The sequence below is a fragment of the Orcinus orca genome, chromosome 9 (genome assembly GCF_937001465.1).
Source record: "Orcinus orca chromosome 9, mOrcOrc1.1, whole genome shotgun sequence".
Taxonomy (NCBI): Eukaryota; Metazoa; Chordata; class Mammalia; order Artiodactyla; family Delphinidae; genus Orcinus; species Orcinus orca.
The window spans coordinates 20,068,915-20,090,835 of NC_064567.1; the positions used below are offsets into that span (position 1 = coordinate 20,068,915).

Here is a 21,921-nt window from a genome sequence, read left to right on the forward strand (position 1 = left end):
GCCTGGAGCAAGATGGAGCAGATAGTTGGAAAGTAGAACAAAAAGCAAGCTTGGATATGATACAGATGGGATGGAGGAGTGGTTGGCTGGATTCGAGGAGAGAGAGTGGTGTGATGAAGATGCTTTTAGCGGCAGTATTTTTTTGTTCCTTTTAAACTAGCTTTTTTAAAAAATGGAGAATGTAATACTTGCACAGGGTAAAATGTCAAAAAGAACAAAAGATATACAATGAAACAATAAAATATATGTCACCCTGGCTCCCACTCTGAGGTTTCTGCTGGTAAGTGTTTTTTGTATCCTTCCAAAATGTTCTGTGTATATATAAAACTATATAGATATGTATGCACTATTCTCTACATTCAAAAATATGCAAACATATACACAAATACCTTTCTGCATTTTTTTTCAGAGCATCGATTACATAGATTTACTTCATTTGCTTGAGATCTATACTGTGTTCTATTGCATGGGTGTAACGTAATTTTAACAGCAGTGCTTTGAGGGAATGAAAATAGAATTGTTGCCAAACCCAAGGTATTCATCTTAAGTTTGAAGTGGAGAGAGTAACTGACCGGTGCACAGGTTTACATTTCAGATTCCTGTGTAACCTGAGATGTGTCACTTCAACATCCCTTGCCTCAGTTTGCCTAGCAGGGAAAGGACATCACTTTCTTTCTTGATTCTAGTGTCAAAAAATATGAGACAAGGCTCCTTAGACACAGGACTTGGGAAAAACAACTACTAGAAAAGGTATGTAGTAACATTTTCTCACGATCTAGGGGTGGGGCATGGGCGGAAGGGAACCCTCTCTGCCCAGAGCGACACTGAATTGCGCTGATGTGGGTGCTGCGTTTGCTGGGCACCCATGAACAGTCATCTGAGCAGATCAGCAGGCCTGGTCTGCACTCACCTGCTTTATCTTGGCCCGTCGCTAGTCCTGCCCAGTGCTGTGTTGGGAAAGGTTTAAGAACTGGCTCTCCACAAAGATAAGAGCCCTGGTTTGCAGTGTATGCTGATCCCCCTGGTGTAAATATTTCCACCATGGCTGGTTTCTAGCTATCAGCATAGTGTCACTGAATGCAGGGTTGGGGACAGATGCACACAGTGGGGTCTTTCTGGCTTTTTTAAAAATCTTGTTTATTTATTTATTTATGGCTGCACTGGGTCTTCGTTGCTGCGCGCCGGCTTTCTCTAGTTGTGGCGAGCGGGGGCTACTCTTTGTTGCAGTGCGCGGGCTTCTCATTGCGGTGGCTTCTCTTGTTGCGGAGCATGGGCTCTAGGCACGTGGGCTTCAGTAGTTGTGTTGCACGGGCTCAGCAGCTGTGGCACACAGGCTTGGTTGCTCTGCGGCATGTGGGGTCTTCCTGGAGCAGGGCTCGAACCCCTGTCCCCTGCTTTGGCAGACGGATTCTCTACCACTGTGCCACCAGGGAAACCCATCTCCCTGGCTCTTAACTATCAAGCACCACTGTGGCCTTGGGGCTGTGACCATGGGGGGGTCCACAAGGGACACCCAGCGTTTGCAAAGCCTGCAGACAGGAGTGCTTTGGGAGGAAGCCCTTTCAAGCCTGAGGAAGGAGAATAGGGGGGAGATGTTAAGGAGGAGAGAAGTCACCTTGGGTCTCTGCACGGTCCCCAGAAACTCCCAGAGGCGTGGTCTGTGGCTCCTTCTGCGCCGACTCAGTACAGGCACCTCTTCCCTTCTTACTCTTCCTCGTGGCTTCTTTCCTCCCTCACTTTCCTTCTACCCATTGTGGGTACCTTGGCCCCCCTGACGACCCTTAGGCACTGCTTGGGTCTGCAGAAGCTGCTGAGGGCTGAGGAGATTCCTCGAAGCTGGTGCCAGGGGGATGGAAGGTAGTCCTCACAGGACACTGTGCAGCGGGGAAACAGTGGCCTCCTGTTTCCGGTCTCTTCTTGCTGTGCCTTCTCTTGAGTCCTGGGACCTCCCCCCTGCCCTGCAGCGTGGGGAGGGTCAGGTTCAGGAGGACGGAACTTTATCAGCACCACAGCACCACTTTATCAGGTCCACTCAGTCTGACCTCCAGTGGGCTCCCCGTGAGGGCAGGTGCCAGGCAGCTCGTTAAAACGAACAAGCTCCAGCCCTGCTCTGCGCCTCCGTGTGGGGTGTTCCTGAGGCTGACACGCCAGAACTGCGCACATCCACTTCAGGTGAGCACGACTCTACATTCTGTGTGTTGTGCCTTCCAGCCCCCGGCTGGGTTTTCTCATTTTCACTTCACGTATTGAGATATGCTAAGGGGCTCTGTAGGGAGTTCCTGGCAGGGCACATCCTGGTGCCCATTCCTGCCCAGTATAGTCAGTATCATGCATCCAGCATGCCCCCCTCTGTCCTTCTTATTCTAAAGCCAAGTGGGCTCAAAGAATAAGAGTTAGCGGCTACTGAGGCCAAGGTCAGGGGAACGATTCCCTCTGTAAGTCACTATATTTTTAATTATCTCTGGCTGTGTAACCAGTCACCTCCAGCAACATCTTGTCTCTGCTCCACAATGTCTGGGACCTCAGTTAAAAACACCCAAAGCTGGAATCATCTGAAGATTTGACTGGGCCTGGAGGACCCACTTCCAAGGCGGCTCCCCCGTGGGATGCCAAGTTGTGCCAGCTCTTGGTGAGAAGCCTCAGTTCCTCTCCTCAAGGCTGCTTGAGGGTCCTCACCACATGGCCGAATACCCCAGAGCGAGTGATCTAAGAGACCAAGCTGGGAGCTGACACGTCTTGGATGACCTGGCCTTGGAAGTCACACCCTGTCTCGGCCGAGTCAGCTCTGATTCTGTGGGCGGGGACTGCAGGATGGCATGAATACCGGTTGGCAAGGATCACTAGGTTTATTTTGGATCCTGGTTATCACAGTCTCTTAGCAGATTATACTCAGACAACCTGGCAATCATCTTGGAAATGTGTGCTACCAGATAAGGTTTTTAACCCATTAGCACAAATCCATCTTCAGTACAAGGAAAACAACTGAGGCCTTTGTGCTCTTTGTACCCCAGTCATAGAGGCCAAGTGACTAGCTTAAGCTTCGTGGCAGGTGAGTGGGGCAGAGGCAAGACGGAGCCTTCACGTGGAGGCCATGAATGGCATCTGGTTCTTGGAGTTCAGGCGTGCTATAGGACCTCATGCCTCCTGGGACTGAACCCCCAAAAAGGGTCACACGGAAGTGTTTACATTTTCTTGTTGTAGCCAGATATGGAGTTGGCCAGAGCTGGGACTCTGCTGTTTCTGGCCAGTTGAGTTAGGTCACATGCCTACCCCACCCCTTGCATCCTCCCATTTCTGATTCCTGCAGTTGAAAAGACAAGTTTGCTCATTAGTTGGAGGAGAAGGAAGAATGCTGGAGAGAGGTGGTAGGTGAAGGCGTCTGGGGAGGAAGGGGATTAAGACTTAGACCCCGGGAGGTGTGGGAGCTGCTTCAGGGCCCAGATGACCAAGATCCACATGGTGTGTGAGTGGGGGAAGGGAGCGAGCATCCCCCCCCCACCTTGGCACCAGACCCCTGGTGTGGCCTGGGAAGCCACAGCAGAGCAGCGGGGCTGGCCTTGCCCAGCGGTATAGGTGGGCAGAGGTGATGCCGAGGTGTCCTTCCATCACGTGGCTTGTGGCAGTGGACTTCCATGACGAGGCCTGTGAAGAATAACACGATCACACTTGCCGCTCAGCACAGCCACCCTTGGGGGTCTCTGACACATGGGAGGAGACAGGGAGGGGGCTATCAGTGGAGGCCAAGTCTGCATGAGCAGGAGAAGGCTGAGAGATGAGATTCAGATGCGACCATCACTGTGTCCTCGCTAGCACCCACAGGCTGGAGAAGCCTGAGATGGTTTGGGTCTACTAACAATACCCAGCCACCAAGGTCAAGTACAATCAGGAAGTGGGGTGACGTAGGGACGCTCCTCCTCCACCCTCCTCCAAGGGCAGTCGTTTCTCTGTCCTGTTTTTACTATTTTATGGCCTGGAGTCTTGGAAATAGAACGCTTGGGTTAGAGGCTGACTTAACCCCTTAGGAAATAGGAAAGAATAAGTTTGTTTCAATAGACTGAGAATCTTGAGAGCAGCTGCGCGTACCACGAAATGGCAACTTTCAGAAGGCTGCAGCCCGCTGGAGTGTGTGGTGGACATCTGGTGACACACCTGGAAATCAGGGGTCAGTGGGGAGTTGGGCCCTTCTCGCTGTCTGGAACCCTGGCCTTCTGTTTCCAGCGCAGGGTCACGGAGGAAGGCTCTTTCCTCCCAGTCTCTGCTGAGTTGGGATAATGTTGATATTTCTACTCTCCTGCAGGTGGCGCCACAATTTAGGTTTTTAAGCCGCGGACTGCCTGTCGTTTTTCATCCAGCACCGGGTGCTCCGTCTGAAACCCAGCCATGGGGCCAGCTATTGGGGGGTGGGGGGGGGATTCTCTATAGTACCACCAGGCTCTGGTGATTTATTTAATGAGCAAATCTGGCTTTTAATCAACTTAAATAGAAGTTCTGTTCCTAGACTAATCAAACAGTGGTGGCTAAGTGAAGGAAAACGTAAGGATTTCTTCTCCTCTCTCCTATTAAATCTGGCCTTTTATTCAGCCTGAAAGATGAGCCAAAACTCTACTCCTCAAACCCCTCAATAAACTACCACCAAATTGCCACAAAAGTAGCCTCCTTAGAACACAGGACTTTATGAAGCAATGCGCCATTTAGCTTCTCCCTCTTGTGGCCCTAAGCCAGCCAACGACCTACTCAGCGTCCCGGGGGGCAGGGGGGAGTGGGTGACTTACAGACCCACTGTCAGCAGGAGAAAAGCTCGTGTCTCTCTTTGCCGCTCCACAGCCGGTGGGATTGGGGGACGTGTGGGAGCTAGGACGGTTTGTACCTACTGCAGAAACCTGCTTTGAACCAGTATGGAGGCTGCCTTTCCTAGTGTGTCTGACCACCGAGAATGGTCAAGATGACAGAGGACCTTCCAGCCCTCACTGTGTGGTGCTATTTAAAAAAGACGTGGTCTTTGAAAAGCAATGCTGATCCCTTATGTGTGTATCGCACTTACCTTAGAGTTTCCAAGCGCATGAATAGATAGTGTCTCCCTTGAATGTCACTATCTCCAAGGGGTAAATGGGGCAGGTGAGAAGATAGAGTGTCACTGAGAAAGTCTGATCTACCCCCAAATTATGGAGTTGGCGGATGTCAGAGCCAGCTCAAGGACCCAGGTCTTCTAACTTCCGGTCTAGAGCACTACTCATCCCAACCCATCTCCCATCTCCCCAGCCTTGAGAGAGCAAATCCAAGGGGCCATCATAATTAAAAAAAAAATCAGGTCCCACACTGTTGCTAATTTGACTGCTCTGTTCTTCCTTACGGAGACATTATAACTGCCCCATTCAGCACACCTTTCACCTGGTTGTTAAGTGGAAGGGGAAGGAAGGAAAAGACCGTTGGCCATTCAGCCCCACTGGCGCCCCTCACCTGCCCACTGTCGGGCCAGCTCTTCGCCTCACTTCTTCTCTGTCATTTGGCTATGCCAGGCACCACATGGCATTCATTTCTCTGAATGAAAATAAATGACGCCACACACTAGGCAGGAGATAAAGAATAATAAATACATTTTATCTGCTACGGCTAAAAAAAAAAGATCTTTGACTTCCCATCCATCCATCAGAAAATGGACCTGTGTCTTACCAGCAATAGTCACACACACACTCACACACACACACACACACACACACACACACGCAAGCTACAAGTGAAAAGATCAAGTTGTATTAAAAATACATGCTAAGGGGCTTCCCTGGTGGCGCAGTGGTTGGGAGTCCGCCTGCCGATGCAGGGGACGTGGGTTCGTGCCCCGGTCTGGGAAGATCCCACATGCCGCGGAGCGGCTGGGCCCGTGAGCCATGGCCGCTGAGCCTGTGCGTCCGGAGCCTGTGCTCCGCAACGGGAGAGGCCACAACAGTGAGAGGCCCACGTACTGAAAAAAAAAAAAAAAAAAAAAAATACATGCTAGGTGGCTGAGAATGGAAGCAGAGCTGCTTTTCTCACTCCCTCTCCCCCTCTTCCAGCATTTTCATGGCATGCCCTGAAAGCTGAGTGGCAAACAGACATTGGAAAGGATCCCCCCTCCCTCCCACTTTTATGGAACTGTATTCCATAAGTAACCCATTAGGGTTTTTCATGGGGCTGTCTGGGCTGTCACCTCTGGGAAAGGCCCGAGATGGTCCCGTGTAGCAATTTTAGAGAAGACACCTCACAGTGGGACCACGACCAGGGTGAGGACAGCCTGACAAGAAGGAGTCCTGAGTGTGAGTGCCTCCTGGGCGCCTGGCTTGTCTGTCCCTAGTCTCAGTCCTGCCTGGAGACACGTTTGGCCCTGGGCTTCCTCAACTCCGGATGGAGGTCCAAGAAGCAGCAGCATCGAGTTATTTCGTTATGTTTCTCTGGACTTCTGAAACTAACCTGATATCGCATGCCTTATCTAGAGTCTGGCATCTGGGGTTTCTGAGAAGAGAGGAGCCGGATCAATGTATTAACGCAAGCTAATAAGATCACTCCTTGCTTCTTTCTGTGCCCTGCGATACTCAGCAGAGGACCAGAGGCTCTCAAGGCTCCACTCTGTCTCCTGGAATACCCTTCCGCCAAACAACCCAACGTCTGGTTTCATCCTCAGTCTGGCGTGGCTCTCTCCTTCTCGTCCAGGCAGCCACCTCTCCAAAGCAAAGCTTCAGCAAGGCCTGTCTAGGTGGGCCCGGCCTGACCCGAGTGTGCTGTCCACCTTGGGGCTTGTATACCCTGTCAGCACACAGCTGGTTTCAGTCTCCCTGGGTTACAACTCTGATCTCTGAAAATAGAAGCCCTACAGGAAGGCATAGAAATGTATGCTGTTGTCAGTCATTTCCACCTAATAAGATTCCCTTAAGGTGTCTTGATGGGAGGACAGGAATGGACAGGAAGTTGCTGGCTGTGGGGAAAAAGGAAAGTGGACAGCCATGAGGGAGGAAGCCAGAAACCATGGGCTCCTTTCGAGGGTCATCCCTGGTGGTTGCCCATGGGGTGGGCACAGTTGATGGTGCCATTTTGGGGGGCTGTGGTGTTGCGGGGATGAGTGAGGAATCCGTGGAAGTCTGGGGCTTAATAAGTGTGGGAATCCCTTCAGTTTCTCTTGGAGGATGGGCACAGTGCTGCCTAGGATCTAGGGTTTTGGAGAAGAGAGGAGCCGGTCGGCCTCTTAGTAGAAACAGGACTAGACGAGTCAGGTTACCCAGCGAGCTCTAGCGCCCTTGGCCACCCATGCTATCTCACCCAGCCTCCCCGTCCTCAGGTCCTGTGTGAGGGTTCTGGGGCGGGGTTCTGATTCGGCATGGGTGCCTGTGTCGGTGTCGGCTCTGAGCACCTGCGGGTCCCTCCGACCGTCGGCGCCCACATCCGGACCTTCCGAGGCGGCTGTGTGCCTCATCCCCCGTGCGCGCCCCTCTGCCCCACACAGCCGCAGGCAGGGTCGCCCGGCGGGTGTCCGCAAACGTGGGAGCGGAGAGCGGGGGCTAGGCGGGCGCGGGGTGCGGGGAGGCGTCCCCTGCCCCCTGCCCCCTCTGCCGGCAGCTCTCGGGCGGTCTAGCTGTCAGCCGAGCTCCAAGCCAGCCAGCACGAGCCAGGGAGAGAGCGGCGGCGGTTGGCGGGCGGCGGGCGGCGGGGAGGGGCGGGGGCGAGGCGAGGGAGGGAGGGAGGCTGGGAAGCGGGGAGGGCGGGAGGGAGGAGAGGAGGACCCAGAGAGCGCCAGGCAGCTGGAGTTTTTGCAGCGCTTGGCCGGGCTTCAATGCACAGCAGCAGCGAGCCGCGGCGGCAGCAGGCAGCCCGGGAGCTCCGGCGGCGGCCGAGCCAGCGGCGGCCCCGCTCCCTGCCCCCTGCAAACTTTGCAAGCAGCCTGCCCGGGGGGCCGGGGGACGCGCCCGGGAGGCCCGGCTCGGCCCGCGGCCGCGCTCTCCGCTGCCGCAGCGCCGGCGGCCGCCGCCGCCCCGCGCCTCCCCGGGGAGCAGCCGGCGGCTCCAGCGGCCCCCCAGCTCCGGCCCCTCGGCCCGGCCCGGCCCGGCCCCGGGTGGAGGCGGGGGCAGCTGCGGCGCGGCCGGCCGCGTGTGGCCGGGGGGCGGCCGCCGCTACCCAGGGAGGCGCGCCGAGGCGCCAACAGCGCTCCCCGGCGGGTCCCCCGCGCACTCGCCTCGCCCGGGCAGCGGCCCGACCTGGCGAGCATGGGCGGCGCGGAGTGACGCCGCCGTGCCCGCTTGGCATCAAGGACATTCAGCCCGCGGGGGTGGGGACGAAGGGGGCGGCCCCGCGTCGCCACCGCAGCCCCCGAGAGCCGCCGCTACTGCTCGGGCTCCAGGGCTGGGTGGGTGGGGAAAGGGTTGCTTGGAAGCGAGCCGCATTTCCCGACCTTTTTGTTGGACATTCTGCCCACCTTGGACGCCGCCAGAGGAGCTGTCAAGCCCCGTAGGCTCTGATTTCGCCCTCCGTTTCCCTGGCCTCCCCCCGGGTTCCCCGTGCCTCGGTGGAGTATTCGCGTTCGTTGGTTCGGGGCTGGGGCTGGAGGAGGCAGCCACACGCGCGCACACGCACACGTTCAGAGGAGGGCGAGAGGCAGCGGCACCGGCACCATCTGCAGTGTCAATGCGGCGCTCCCGCTGAAGCAGGCAAAGCGGCGCTTGCAGGTAAGGAGCCGGCCGGGCGGCCGGGCGGGCGGGCGAGGGCAGCGCGGGAGGAGATGCCGGCTCGGTCCGGAGTCCTCGAATGCCCCGGAGCCAGCCCCCTGCACGCACGCACACACACACGGGCGCACACACATATACACACGGGCACACGCCATGCACACGCACCTGCCCACGTCCCACCTGGACACCCACGTAGGTGCCGCGCGGCCGGATCAGGTATTTCCCATGTTCTTTCTCCTCTGACGCTCCCGGACTCAGACTTCTCTAACCAGGACTTTCGGGGTGGGATTCTGTGTATTACTGCCTCTCCCTCCCACCTGGCTACGTTGAGGGAGCGATTTTTTTCAGTTCCCAGCCGCTGGCATCCCTGGCTGGTTTAAAAAACAGGAGAAGTAATGGTCTTGGGAGACCCGCCCAATGTAATCTCTGCTCCGTGGACTTTGCGCACCGTGGGATTTTAACGCGAGACAGACCGACAGATACTCAGACAGATCTTTGGAGAGCGTGGTGGCCCAGCGCGCGGGGAGGAGGCCACAGAGGCGGATGGGGCGGCAGTTCTGTAGGGCGGTGCATATGGAACAGACACTGCGTTTCCCCAGTAAGAGGCAGCACAAACGCCTTTCTGAAGCGAGGCACTGCTTTCCCGGCAATGCGCCTGGATTTCAGGCAGGAAGGGGCTTAAGCATGGCTTTGGGTGTGTTGTTTGTCTAGGGAGAGTGTGTGGGGTCGGATCCTCCATAAAACGTCTAACCTACTCACGTCTCCAGTCTGTGGACAGCAGCAATCTTACACGCACTTGGGTGTCCCTAGCCTCTCTGCACTGTGCAGGGAAGCGTGGGGCTGCTTCCCCTGTGCCCGCACCTAACACCTGCCACATGCCTTTCCGAGCGGTGTGTCTGAGAAATAGAACTAGAAGGGGGATGGAGGGGGGTGCAGTGCAGGAAGGGAGGAGGGTCCCCCCCCATGACCACCTCAGCAGTGTCCACCCTACAAGAAGGCCAGGCATTCCTGGGTCTGGCAGCATCTCCCAGAGCCAGGCTGCTCTTGACGTGTAGAATCACTCTCCAGAGCCTGTGGTTCAAGCTTCTATTTCCCTAAAGCTCGTCCTTTCTTTTTCTCCCCGGCTGGAGTTTCACAGGCTGCTCATTTTCAAACTTTTTCTGGAGGAGGTGGGAGGGGGTGGGGTTCCAAAAGGGTTTTTTCATAGTTCCCACTTTGGGGGGGGGGGGTGGCCAAAGGCCAGTTCATTCAGGGCTCAATTGTAGGGAGGAGAATGTGAGACCCAGGTACAGCATTATTTTGGAGTTGAATATAGATATAGCCAAGTTCTGCGTTTCTATAGCTGTCCCTTTTGGCGTAGCTTGTTGGGCAGCTTGGCAAGAAATGGAATCAGCTTGTGCTCTCTATACAAGATCATGTGTTCAGAGTGTCCTACAAACCCACCAGTGGGAAAAATATGTTGGGAGTTTTCCAGAACATGAGGAGAAAGGAGGCAACATTCTTTTGAACAAGTGGGCCTCAGTGCTGGGCACAGGATTTGGTTAATTCTGTAAATCCTGAAGATGGGTGCTGAACTAAAGGGCCCTCTTCGTACCCCCATCTCTGCTATTTCCAAACTTTTTTCAGCTCCTGAAAAGGTCTTCGGCTAGGCTGGGGAGCAAAGAACCAGACGTCCCCGGGAGGGAGATTGTGTTCCCCGCTGTGCGCTGTGTGAGCTGCCCTTTGATTGATTGAAAAAGGGTAGATGGAATAAAGCAAAGCTCTCACAATGGGGAGAACCCAGTCAGGGGAACAGACATTATTTTCTTTTTAAGGATGGTGGTTGTGTGTACACATACCCAGATATGCACACGCCTTCTCAAAGAGCCTTGCTGTATGTGGTCAGCTCGTCCATCCACATGTGACAACAGGACCCAGCTCTGTCTTTCGGGCTGTGGAAGAACCGGAACACTTTGCTCGCATGCCCTTTGGGTGAGTGGCCAGGGAGATTCCACATACGCGTGGGGCAGCACACGGTTTTCTACAGAAATAGGGAACTCCAGCGACAGTGGGTGGCTCCCAGGTAGACGTTTCCTCACGGGACCTTGAAGGGGCAAAAAGGTGCGGTCCAGAGCTGCCTGAAATGGCTGTGCGTCTTCCTTGTAGACCTCTGCCCCTTTCTCTGCTTCCTTCCCTACCTTCTTTCCTTTCTCGGATGTTTGCAGGCTCAGGACCCATCACATTCACGCTAAGCCAGCAGTCATTATGCCGGTGATAAGCTAAACGTTTTTTAGCGTGGGTCAAAAAATCCCCACACTTTCCGAACTTAGTGTTAGGTACCAGTTTGGTTTCTAGGACAAAGCAGGCGTTAATTAACATCTATGTAAAGCTGGCTGTACATCTCATTTTTTCCGGGTTCTCTGGCCCAGCCCCGGAGCATGTCACGTTGCCACTCTCCCTCTCCACCACTCCTCTGTGACCTTACTTTTAAGTTCTCTGGGGTCTTCCTCACTGCTCGGAAGGGAATCAAACTGGAAAAACCCCAACCGCGAAAGCTTCTTTTCAGCAGACCCTCCCTGCTGCCGGGCTGCGCTCCAGGCGCCTCTGCTGTGAGAGCGCGGCCTGGGTTGCCCACGAGCCGTTCTTTTTGCCCTATTTGGTACTCCCGTGCTCTCCTCTGTCCTCCCAGCACTTCATTCTGGATGCCCACCGACGCGCTCTGCAAACGTTTCCGGAGGAATCTGAGGCCACCAACTTGTTTCCTTTTTGCTTCTCTGCACCTTTCCCTCGCCCGCTGCTTCTGCCGCAGCCGCTGCTCCCCGCAGACAGGGAAATCTGCAGGGCAGAGTCTGCCTACACCTGGCCTCGGATCCTTTTAATCACAATGAGGGCTGCTGGGAATTAAGTGGGGGCTTTCTAGGGAGGCAGCAGTCCTGAAGTGGAGAGAGAGCTAAGGGGGTGGGGAAATCACCCCCGCTTAACTCCTAGTTATCACCAAGCTTTGATGCAAAGAAATGGCTGCCGATCTCTCTCCTCCTAGCCAGCGAGGGGGCATTTTTTCAGTCGTTTCTCCCCCCTGCTCACCCGGAGAAACCACTGCACAGACAATGCCACCTGTTGCGGTGGCTTCAGCAATGGGCTGTGACAACAGAAAACCGACCCGCGCTCTAGGCTGTGATGAGTCTGTGCAACAGATGCGCCAGTCCTTCTGGGCTCTCTTCTCCTCTTCTTACTTGTGTCCAGCGCTGCCCAATGTGAAACTGGCTCAGACCCTCCGGCAGTTGAGCAGGGCTCATTTCTCTCCCTTGACATCCCCTCCTCCTTCCCACCTCCCTTTCCTCCCATCCCTCCTCCACCCCCTTGCTAATCCACCTTGTGGCTTTGTGCATACATCCACCGGCCCATTCGCCCTCAAATTTGTGGCACTCCAAGAAATCAATATAACATGAATTTAACGACAGCTGGATGATTAAGTGTTATTTGTATTTAAGAGCGGCATTTAAAAAAGATGGCGCACTAATAAATCAAACGACTGTTGGGGAGATGCACGTGATTAGGGTAATTGCCCGATAGGTTCTGTTGATCGAGGCTGGGTCCACGTGCAGCCCTGCGGACACTAGCTTCCTCTTTAGTGGCTGTGAGTCCCACTGCTCCCTACCATGCACCGCCACCTGATCCCCTCCCTCGGTCTGGACTTGACCCCCTCTTCCTTCTTCCCTCCTTACTGTCCAGACTGGAGCCTTTTAGTTGTGGCAGGAACGTGGAGTCAGCAGGGAGACGGAAGGGGGCTCTGCTGCGAAGTGGTAAGAGATGGATCTTGAAAGTGGAGAAAGGCAGGGGGTCCTAATTCCCAGAACAGAGGCCTTGTTCCAGAAGGGGGGAGGCTGCTTCCCTGCTTGGTATGAAGCAGCTTGGAAGAAAAGCTTCCCGAGGCCCAGGGTGAGTCTGCGTGAGCCCCAGGATCCCCGTGCTTATGGTCAGGTGGCATCAGCCTCCCCAGGGAAGAGGTGGTGAGGACGTTGGTATTTGTCCTTGTGAAAACAACAGAGTGGAAAATAATAATAATTAATGATGACGACGCTGGCTAGTATTTATTGAGCACTTACTTGGGGGAGGCATCATTTAAGGGTTTGCACAGGTTGGCCCCACGTCTTCCTTGTAACAGCCCAGAGAGGCGCTCACTGTTACTATCCCCATTTCCTGGCGAGGAAACTGAGATGGGGGGAGGTGGGGGGTAGGTGAGGATATTGTCCAAGGTCACACAGCTGGTAGCGGGTGGAGCCAGGTCTCAGCCTAGGCAGACGGACCTCCCTCCTTGTTACTATGCAGTTTGCATCCTTAGCAAACCCTGGGGAGGTTTGTGGGAGAGTGGGCTGGGGTGAAGTTTAGAAGATCTGGTTTCTCCCTTGGACCGCCTCTGTGATGCCAGGCAAATCTATTCATGTTTTGAACCTCGACTTCCCCCTTCATCACATGGGGCCGAGCCTTATCCTTGACTGTCGTTGGTTGTGAAATTGCGAGGATCATTCTGGCAGAGTGCTCGGTTTCTGAGGGTGACTCTCGCCTCATTTGTCAGCTCCTATTTCATCCTGGGAAAAAACGGAGGAGGAGTGAATGAGTGTGTCCCGCTCTCTGCTTTTCATCCTGTGAGGCTCTGAGTCTTGTGCTGGTAGGAGTCTAGTTCTCCCAGTGGCTACTTCCAATTTGCTGGCGCTGTAGAAACGGCACTCTCTCACTTAATCCTTCAAATCACCCTGTAAGGTGGGGATTGTTTATTCTCATTTTGCTGGTCTGGGAACTAAGATGGAATGAATGCCCCGGGCTGCTACGCGGTACCTAGTCTCTTCGTTCTTGGGGAAAGATGCTCATAGTAGGTGCTCAATACTTGCTGGCTCATTCATTGATTAGCCCTAGGGTTCCAGATTTTGGAAGACAGAGGCAGGGAAGGAATCTTTGTCTGTGGATGTCATGCTGTGCTGGGTGCCTGGACCATATGGTGTTGGAGCAGAGATTCACTGGAAATCGGTGGAAACGGGCTGTGGGTGAGGAAGGTCTTTGTGCACACTTAGTGCAAGCGTAGCGCTTAGTTAGGAATGACATCCCGATTCTGAGAGGTATGGGCAGTGAGGCCCTGCTGGAGCCCGTGCGCCTGGATGGGTGCTGTCCCACCTGAACGTCGGGCCTACTGAGCTGCCTGACCTGACCTCTCTGGCCTGAACACGTCAGGGAGCATCGGCAGGTGCTGCAGTTAGTTTGGTTTTTCCCTCTGGACCACAACCTTTTATTCTGCACGTTATTTATTTGGCTTCTCCTCTACGCTGAAGTGAATGAAGCTTCTGCCAAACTTGAGGTGGCTGAAAGGGTGCACTCGGATTTCATCACCACCCCTCTGGGCAGCAGCAGGAATGGCTGCCACCGTTGGCCTGCTCAGACTCGTGCCAACAGGTGTGTGCGAGACCTCAGGCATCCTCTCTTTGCCAGCTAAGCTTGGCTACCCCCCGCCCTCTCCACGGCGCGTTCTCCGTGAACCAGGATTCGCAACAGCAAATTGGATTTTGGAATGTTTTGTCAATCCAACACAAAACAGATCACTAGCTAAGAGGATATCGTCTCTGCAGCCGATGTGCTGAACTCAGACTAGCCGAATCAATTCCCAAGGTCTTCCAGGGACAAAGATTTTCATTAGGAACCATGAGGAGAGGAGCTGTGGAGGAAGAGGTCAGTGGAACCAGAGGAAAGGAAAACCGGAGCTGGTCAAAGGCTTTCCTGGTCTTCACTCAAGATCGGGTTCCCACTTCACATCCTCATTGAACTTGTCTGCTACGAGCCCAACTCATGGATTTCCTTCTGGGTAGAGTGGGGTCGGGCACCAGGGCGTGAACAAACCATTCTTTGGCTTTGGCCCAGAGGTCAAGAGGAGGGACAGGAAGCCGAGGAGAGCTGGACGATCGCTTCTCCTCTCGTGGAGGGAATAGACAATGAGAGGAGGGCCTGGCAGGGCGGCAGCCCCTGAGATGTGTGGTTGAACCAGCCTGCGTGGAACGTCAGCTAACTTTGCAGAGAAGGTTAGCGTGGATTTTCTTCCTCTCCATCTCAGTCCTGCTGCCCGAAGGTGATACCTACAGTAGAGCAGAATTTCACAGAGCATATTCTGTGAATAGGTGGTACACATACACAGTTTTCACGGTCAGAGAAGTTTGAGAGGGCTTCCCTGGTGGCGCAGTGGTTGAGAGTCCGCCTGCCGATACGGGGGGCGCGGGTTCGTGCTCCGGTCCGGGAAGATCCCACATGCCGCGGAGCAGCTGGGCCCGTGAGCCATGGCAGCTGAGCCTGCGCGTCCGGAGCCTGTGCTCCGCAACGGGAGAGGCCACAACAGTGAGAGGCCCTCGTACCACAAAAAAAAAAAGAAGTTTGAGAAATCCTGAGTGTAAACCAGAGAGAAAGAGGTTCTTTGTTGCAGGACTTCTCAGAGCCTTTAAGCACTAGAATGTGGATTGGTTAAAACTACAAGAAGTAGATATACTGTGCAGTGGCCCTGGGAACCCCCCAAGAAATGCTGGACTAAAACAAGCACTTTCATTTGCCTGCTCCCGACTGTGAGTGAAGGGGTGGAGTCTATAATAAAAGTTTCAGTTGAATTTTCACACTACGTACTAGGTTCTGGTGATTATATAGATACTGGCGTTCCAAGCAGAATTTTGCCAGGTGGGTAGACAGTTCAACTCCACATTCAGTGTTTGCCCCTTGTCCTTCCAAGGCAGCCGAGAGGTTCTCAGACAGGAATGAGATCCAGGAGGTGTATATTTTCTCAGGTTCCTACATGATGCTGGTATGTCCCCCTGGTTAAACAGCACTGGTGTTGTGGGAAAAGCTAGCTTTTGGAGACAGATGTAGATGATTCCAGCTCTGTCACTTACCAGCAAAGGGGTCTTGGGAAAAAAATCACCTTATGTTTCAGTATTACCATTTATAAAATGAGGGGATTGGTCAAGATGAGTGATTTAAAAAATATTTATGCAGTGGAATTCTCTATTCAAATTCAATTTTACGTGGAATTCTAATACACAGAACAGAGGCAAGGTGGACTGTTCTGGTGAAAGTGATGGAGGAGCCCAGGGCCTGACACCCTTGCCTGTCCCCTCACCCCCAGTCTTGGCCTGGGTTTCCTAGAAAGCAGAGCCCAAGGCAAAAGCTGATGTGGTAGCACTTTGTTGAGGGGTGGAATCCCAGGGCAGCAAGACTGCAGGAAGGAGGGAGGAGAGGGAGGGAAGGAATGCACAAAGAATGACGTATCACCAAGCTAGCCACAGCTTCCCGAGGAAACACAGCTGGTCGCTCAGGTGCTCAGGACGTACCGGGAGAAGCCTGATGGGAACACGGTCTCAGAAAAGTCTGGAGGATGGGTATGGCCGGCATCCATCCTCCTGCTGGGTTCTTCCTGCTGCAGCTCCCTGGGCACCTTTTACCCCACGAGGCAGAAACTCCCCCGCCCCTTGGGGTCGTGATGCCAGGTCAAACTAGAGCCTATGGGGTCAGGCCCGGGGGCTGGGGCTTCCGTGGGGCTCCCCCCGAGTGGGCCTGAAGGTGTTGCACCTGCAGGACCCTGACCTTTGCCCCTGAGGGAAGAAAGGGAGCAGGAACTTTAGGAGCAGAGGAATGAATGGGGTGCGGTGTCCCAGGGGCCGCTCCAGCTGGGAGCAGGGCAGGGGGTTGAAGCCCAGAATTGGGGGTGGGGTGGGATGTTTGGTGGGGTTGAGCAATCTGGGCAGGTACGTAAATTGAGGGTCTGTGATAATGGGTTCCATATAAGGAAGATATGGTTCTTCAGAACAGAGTCAGCGAACCACAGCAGGATGCTCCAGTAAGGCCTCCTTCAGCCCCCAGCATTCACGACTCTGGCCAAAATAGCCAACTACACTATGGATCGCCCAGTTTAAACCCCAGAGGAACCACGTGAAGCATGCGTTCCAGCCAGGTTTCCTATCTTGTAGGGCTCATTGACTAAAGGCATGCCTTCCACGTGGTGGTATGTGAACATCTCAGACACTTCTGTTTGTGATGGCAGAGGGGCACAGCTGCTGGGAAGCTGGGGACAGATGCAAATGACCTTTGCCCCCTTTCAGTTTTAAAAAATTATTGTAAGCGTTGAAATACAAGGCAACAGGGGACATTTCTGCATAAAATATTTCCCATAGGTCATTGCCTGGAGTCAGCACCCCTCCTTTTTTTTTTTTTTTTTTAAACAACTCTTGTACTTTGAAGCTCCTCTAGGGTCAGGTGGGGCAAAGGACTGATGGTCCCACTCTGCTTGTGACCCCTTTCCCTGCTCTCTTTGTCATTAGATACTGACCCCTGTCTTCTTCCCCTAAATGCACTTGCCCTTAACTGGTGATTGTTGCCAGCCACTCACTGACTTTGAGATGTGTCTGCATTAGCAGGGCTGCCTAAGGTTTCCTGCTCCCAGAGGGTCAGGGACCAGCCCCTGCTTGAAGCAGTCTATTGTGTAATCAGGAACTTAATTCATACTTTTTAATGGTGCTAAAGAAGCTGCTGCTGGCCATGATGCCAATAGCATTGAAATTACTTATTTATTTATGTCTTTAGACGACAGGGACCGTTTCTTCCTTCTCTTGTATCCTTGGTACCCAGCGTAGGGCCTGTCTTACTGGAAGCAATCAGTAAATATGTGCTGAGTAAAAAGAATGAATGAGTGGAGGAGAAGGAGAGGAGATGAATAGTCTGTAAAGGAGAGAACTAGGAAAGAGTGAACCAGCTGTCTGGCAGGGGCTGGCTTCGAACCACATCAAGGCTGTGGCTGTTTCAGAGGATTAAGATGAACCAAGACAAGCGCAGGCTGAACCCATCAATCACCCTAGAGTGTCCTGGGTGATGGTGGTTGGGGGGCAGGTAGGGGCCGTGGTCTCTTCATGCTGATGCACACGGAAATGAATTCTTGCTCTTCATGTAAAGCTCACTATGGGTTTAGATGCCGATAGATTGGGAGGGATGACCAAACTGCATTTCCCAGAGGATCCCAAAGATGAGCCCCCCCCCCCCCACAGAAAAGGCGTTTGTGGCTAAGTAAGTCTTGCAAACACTTTATGCCGTGTCCTCCTTTGGAGATTCAAGATGCACATTAAAGGCAAAGAAGTTTGGCTACAGAGAATTCTGGTTAATTATTTTTAGCAAACCATTTTTTTCAGTGGAGGGATCCCTTTGTGTGGGTGTATTTAAACCTGTTGACATTTTTTGGAACAAGTGTTCCCCAGAAAGCATTTTAGGAGATGCTGGCCTTCATCTGGAAGCTTTCAGGTTTGAACGTAGTTTGGAGGAGAAGAAAACAGGAGAACAAATGTACTGTGCTCTTAAAATAGGGACTGGTGAGGTGCAGCTTCCAGAGGAGCTCAGCTTCCTCTTGTCCTTGTCATTTGCTTTAGGGAATCTCAGAAATGGCTGTGAATTGCTCTGAGATGTTGGCGACCCTGGTGCCTTCAGATGTGTATTTTCTAAAGGGACCATTTTAAGGAGTGTGATTGCAGTTCTGACAGGTTTGTGGAAACGTTTCCAACAAGTATAGCACTTTTCGGTCACACGTAATAGATCGAGATGGATGTTTGCAAGATACGTGAGTAATGACATTCACCTTCTCAATATATTTTTTCAGCTACACTTACTGAATAAGAGACTTCAGTGTAACTGGCAAAGATAAATGTTCTGAATTAACAAAAAAGGCGTGAATTATTAAGATACAGCTCCCCAAATGTTGGATGGTTTAAACAAATTTTCTCTCAGGGAAGAAACTTTGCTACCCTAGAGAGGTCAAACGTTTCTAATTAGACTGTAAATTCATGGTTTCTACCGTTGGGTAGTGATCCAGAGAGCAGAGCTAGGCATTTCCCATGGGAAGCTTTTCACTGCCCGGTGTTCCTCCTGCCTAGGTAATGATGTGTGTGGGCATGCACGTGTGTGTGTGTGTGTGTGTGTGTGTGTGTGTGTGTGTGTGTGAGCTGGGGTGGGGTATCACCCCCATAGTACTTGGATTTGGATCACCTGGGGACCCACGTGCCTAATTATAGCGCCTCACCATGCTTTGCCCAAGCCCTGCATTCCTTTTCCAAAGTGAATAACAGTTGCTAACACACACTTACTAAGAAAGTTCCCCTGACGCCCATTCATAAAGCATAGCACTGGTGATTCTAGCAGCATTAAACTGTTTGGCGACTGAGTTTAGAATTATAGGAATCGGAGACATGAATTAGCAGTAAATCAAGTCCCGGCTGAGTTTGAACCCAACTGCAGTGAGTTTTAAATTTAAAATATCTTGCTATGATGAAGCAGTTGTAAGTCAAGCACTGGAGCTCTGTCACTCTTGACTCTGGTGGAGTGTAGCGGTCACCCTTTGAAAGGAAGACCCTGACAACAGCTTGTATGGTTCCTAGGCATGCTGGGAAATTGCCACTTCATTTCTTCTTCATAAACTGTTGGCTTTCATTTAAAAAAAAAAAAAAGAATCCTATTTGCGGGGACACAGCAGAACTCTGGGAACAGGGCAGGTGGGAGAGGGCTCAGGCCCAGGGGGGACCATTCAGAGCCTTTTCTTTGGTCCCCCTCAGGAGGAGTCATGCAGAAGGGGAATCTGGGTCTGCAGGTGCCGTGTGGTTTGTTTTCCTTATCGGACCATATTTGATTCTTCTTTCCGGGGGATCTGTACAGAAAAACAACAAAGAGAACACTTCAAGAAGGCTGCAGCACTGTCATGTTGCAGTGACAATGGCGGTGTAATAGGAAATCATTTATGTAAGTTATGGTGCCCTCTGAGTGGAGCTTGTCAGAAATGTGGCAACAGCTTCTTGAGGCTTATTTTTTTCTCTCCTGCAAAATAATCCTGAGGTTTTCATTTTCGGAGCAATTGAAGAAGTATTATGTGGGAATATAATCAGGGAATCAGGAGACCCGGCTTCTAATCCTAGGTTTGCTGAATCTCTTTCAGCCAAGTTCCTTCTCTGGGCTAGGCCTCAATTTCTCTTTCTTTCAAGTCAGAATAAGCCCTTGCTGTTCCTGACCTGAAGCTCAGGAGGTGAGGATGAACGTAGCTATGCATATTAAAGGACCAGGTAAGCGTCAGAAGGAAGGTTCTATTTACACGCAAGGTTAGAGAAAATCAAGTAAGAGAGAATAATGTTTCAGCTTAGGCCTCTCACCATTGCACCTTTACCAGCTCCTGTGTTTGCTGATCTGGTGAAGAGCTGTAAGTGATAAAAGCAGCTTGCGGAGGGTCAGAAGGGAGAATGCACATGGGATAGCAGGAAACCGTTGGAGGAAATGGTGAGTGCAGGAGTCCAGAGGCCGGGGCAGGAGGGGGAGTCCCGATCCTGGCAGTAGTAGGTTAATGGGGGCCTGCGGGGAAAGGAAAAAGGTCTTGATTTCCTTCCGTATCTACCATTCACTTTGCTCCATACATATATATTTTACATAGTTTAGTTAGGTAGATGTGAGCTAAGGAATATTTAGCCAATGAATTGATCGATCCATCAATTAGTCAGTAGTTATTGAGGGCCTACTATGTGCTAGGCACGATGCAAGAGTTTGGCTGTACAGGGATGAAAGCCCCAGTTCCTGCCATGGGAGAGCCCACAGCTTGGTGTGGCCACAGCGCACACGTTTATAGATAATGAAACACAGGGTGGTAAGACGTGGGCTCTGTGCAGGCAGAGGGCCTCCTGAGAAGGTGTAAGAAGGGGCGCCTGTCCAGATACGAAAGGCAGGATGTGGCGAAGGTCTTCTGGAGGAGGAGGGGCCATCACTCGGAGGTTTGAATGGTGTTTTGAAGGGTGAGTGGGACTGGCCTTGTGAACACATGGGAAAGAGGTGCCTGGGGGAGGAAGCGGCATAGGCAAGGCATGGAGAGGTGAGCGCCCACAGCAGAGGTGGGAAGTGGGACCAGGCGCAAACACCCCTGGAGGCTGGGCCAGGACCAGGACCAGGAGAAGCGTCCAGATAAGGGTTTCATTCGGCAGGCAGTGGCGAGGCCTGGGGGTCTCCAAATGAGGAATCAATGAGACCAGCTTTGCATTGTGGAGGAAGAATCAGAAGTGAGGCTATTATGGTAATCCAGGAGACATGGACGAGGGCTGCCCAAAGTGGTCGCAAAGCAGAGAAAGGGACAGATTTGACAGGTCCCTGGGAGTTAGAGCTGACAGATGGTGGATATGGTGGGGAAGGTGGTAGGAGGGAGGGGCGGGGGACTTGGGGATGTCTTGCAGGTGTCCAGCTTGGGCAGCTGGTGGAAGGCGACACCCTTCACTGAGCTGTAGATTTCTAGACCGAGACTGGGTTGAGGGGCGGGGGTGGTCTTTCTGGACGTGGTGAATTGAGGTGCACGTGGGATGATGTGTGGGTAGAGGTGAGGCCAGCACACATGGGGCGCTTGTGTTGTTGGCAGCAGCCTCTCTGTGCTTTTACTCTGCTGTTTACTTCTGGGCCCGCTGGTAGACAGAGGAGCTCCTTTTGGGATCTGGCAGAAGCTTAGTAAAGAAGCAAGAAAACCCACATACAGATTTTACATTTTTCAAGTGCTTCATGTTTTGAATTAAACACACTATCTTGAACATTTTGCTTGAGATTATTCTGAAAACATCCAGACATTCACCTTGCCTTAGGAGATCTCTGTTATTTTCCAATGGAAAGAGCGTGGTTCCGGAAGGTTGAGTCATTCCAGACGATGACAGAGTAAGACTGGAATAAAGGCAGAATAGAATTCAGCAAAGGAGAGTGACCAGGTCTTCGTTCTGGGCATTAGCTTGTTCCCTTTCATGGTGTGTTCACCCCATTTTCAATGTGGACACACTCAAAACAGTGTGGTTTGGGGAAACGAGCTCCACCCTGAGCTGAGAGATGGGGATTAACATTTTGATCTCGCCCTTTAGAAATATAACATCTCGTTTGTCTAATTTTGTGTCCTGGAGTAGGGGCCAGTCTGTGCAGTCCGGGCCTGCAGGTAGGATCTGGCCACTTGGGAGGTTTTGCTTGGTCCAGAGAGCCTTCAAGAAAAATCTGTATGATTCCCATGATGGGACGTGGTGAGACGGTCCGTCTCCAGGGGGCCGCAGGTTCCATTCGCTGTAATCACACTTTGCTTCACACATTTATGGTGAAAGTATTTGAATTAAAATACGAGCAGCCTAGCACCTAGTAGCTACTCAAGCAGGGTTCCTTCCCCCCTCTTTGCAATATGTGGGGAAAAAATGAGTCAGCA

The 21,921-nt window shown here is 52.7% G+C and overlaps 1 protein-coding gene across 4 annotated transcripts in view; it reads left to right on the forward strand.

The window, feature by feature from the left end:
- The window catches only part of PLXNA4 (plexin A4), a 607,131-nt gene that overhangs the window by 148,455 nt on the left and 436,755 nt on the right, over positions 1-21,921 (forward strand). The window contains exon 1 of one of the 4 annotated variants that reach the window (XM_004272184.4): positions 8,389-8,687. The exons of the other annotated variants lie outside the window; for them this stretch is intronic. The gene's annotated coding sequence lies outside the window, so the exon portion shown is untranslated. Of the gene's footprint in view, positions 1-8,388; positions 8,688-21,921 lie in introns of those variants that run through there. 4 annotated transcript variants of the gene reach the window in all.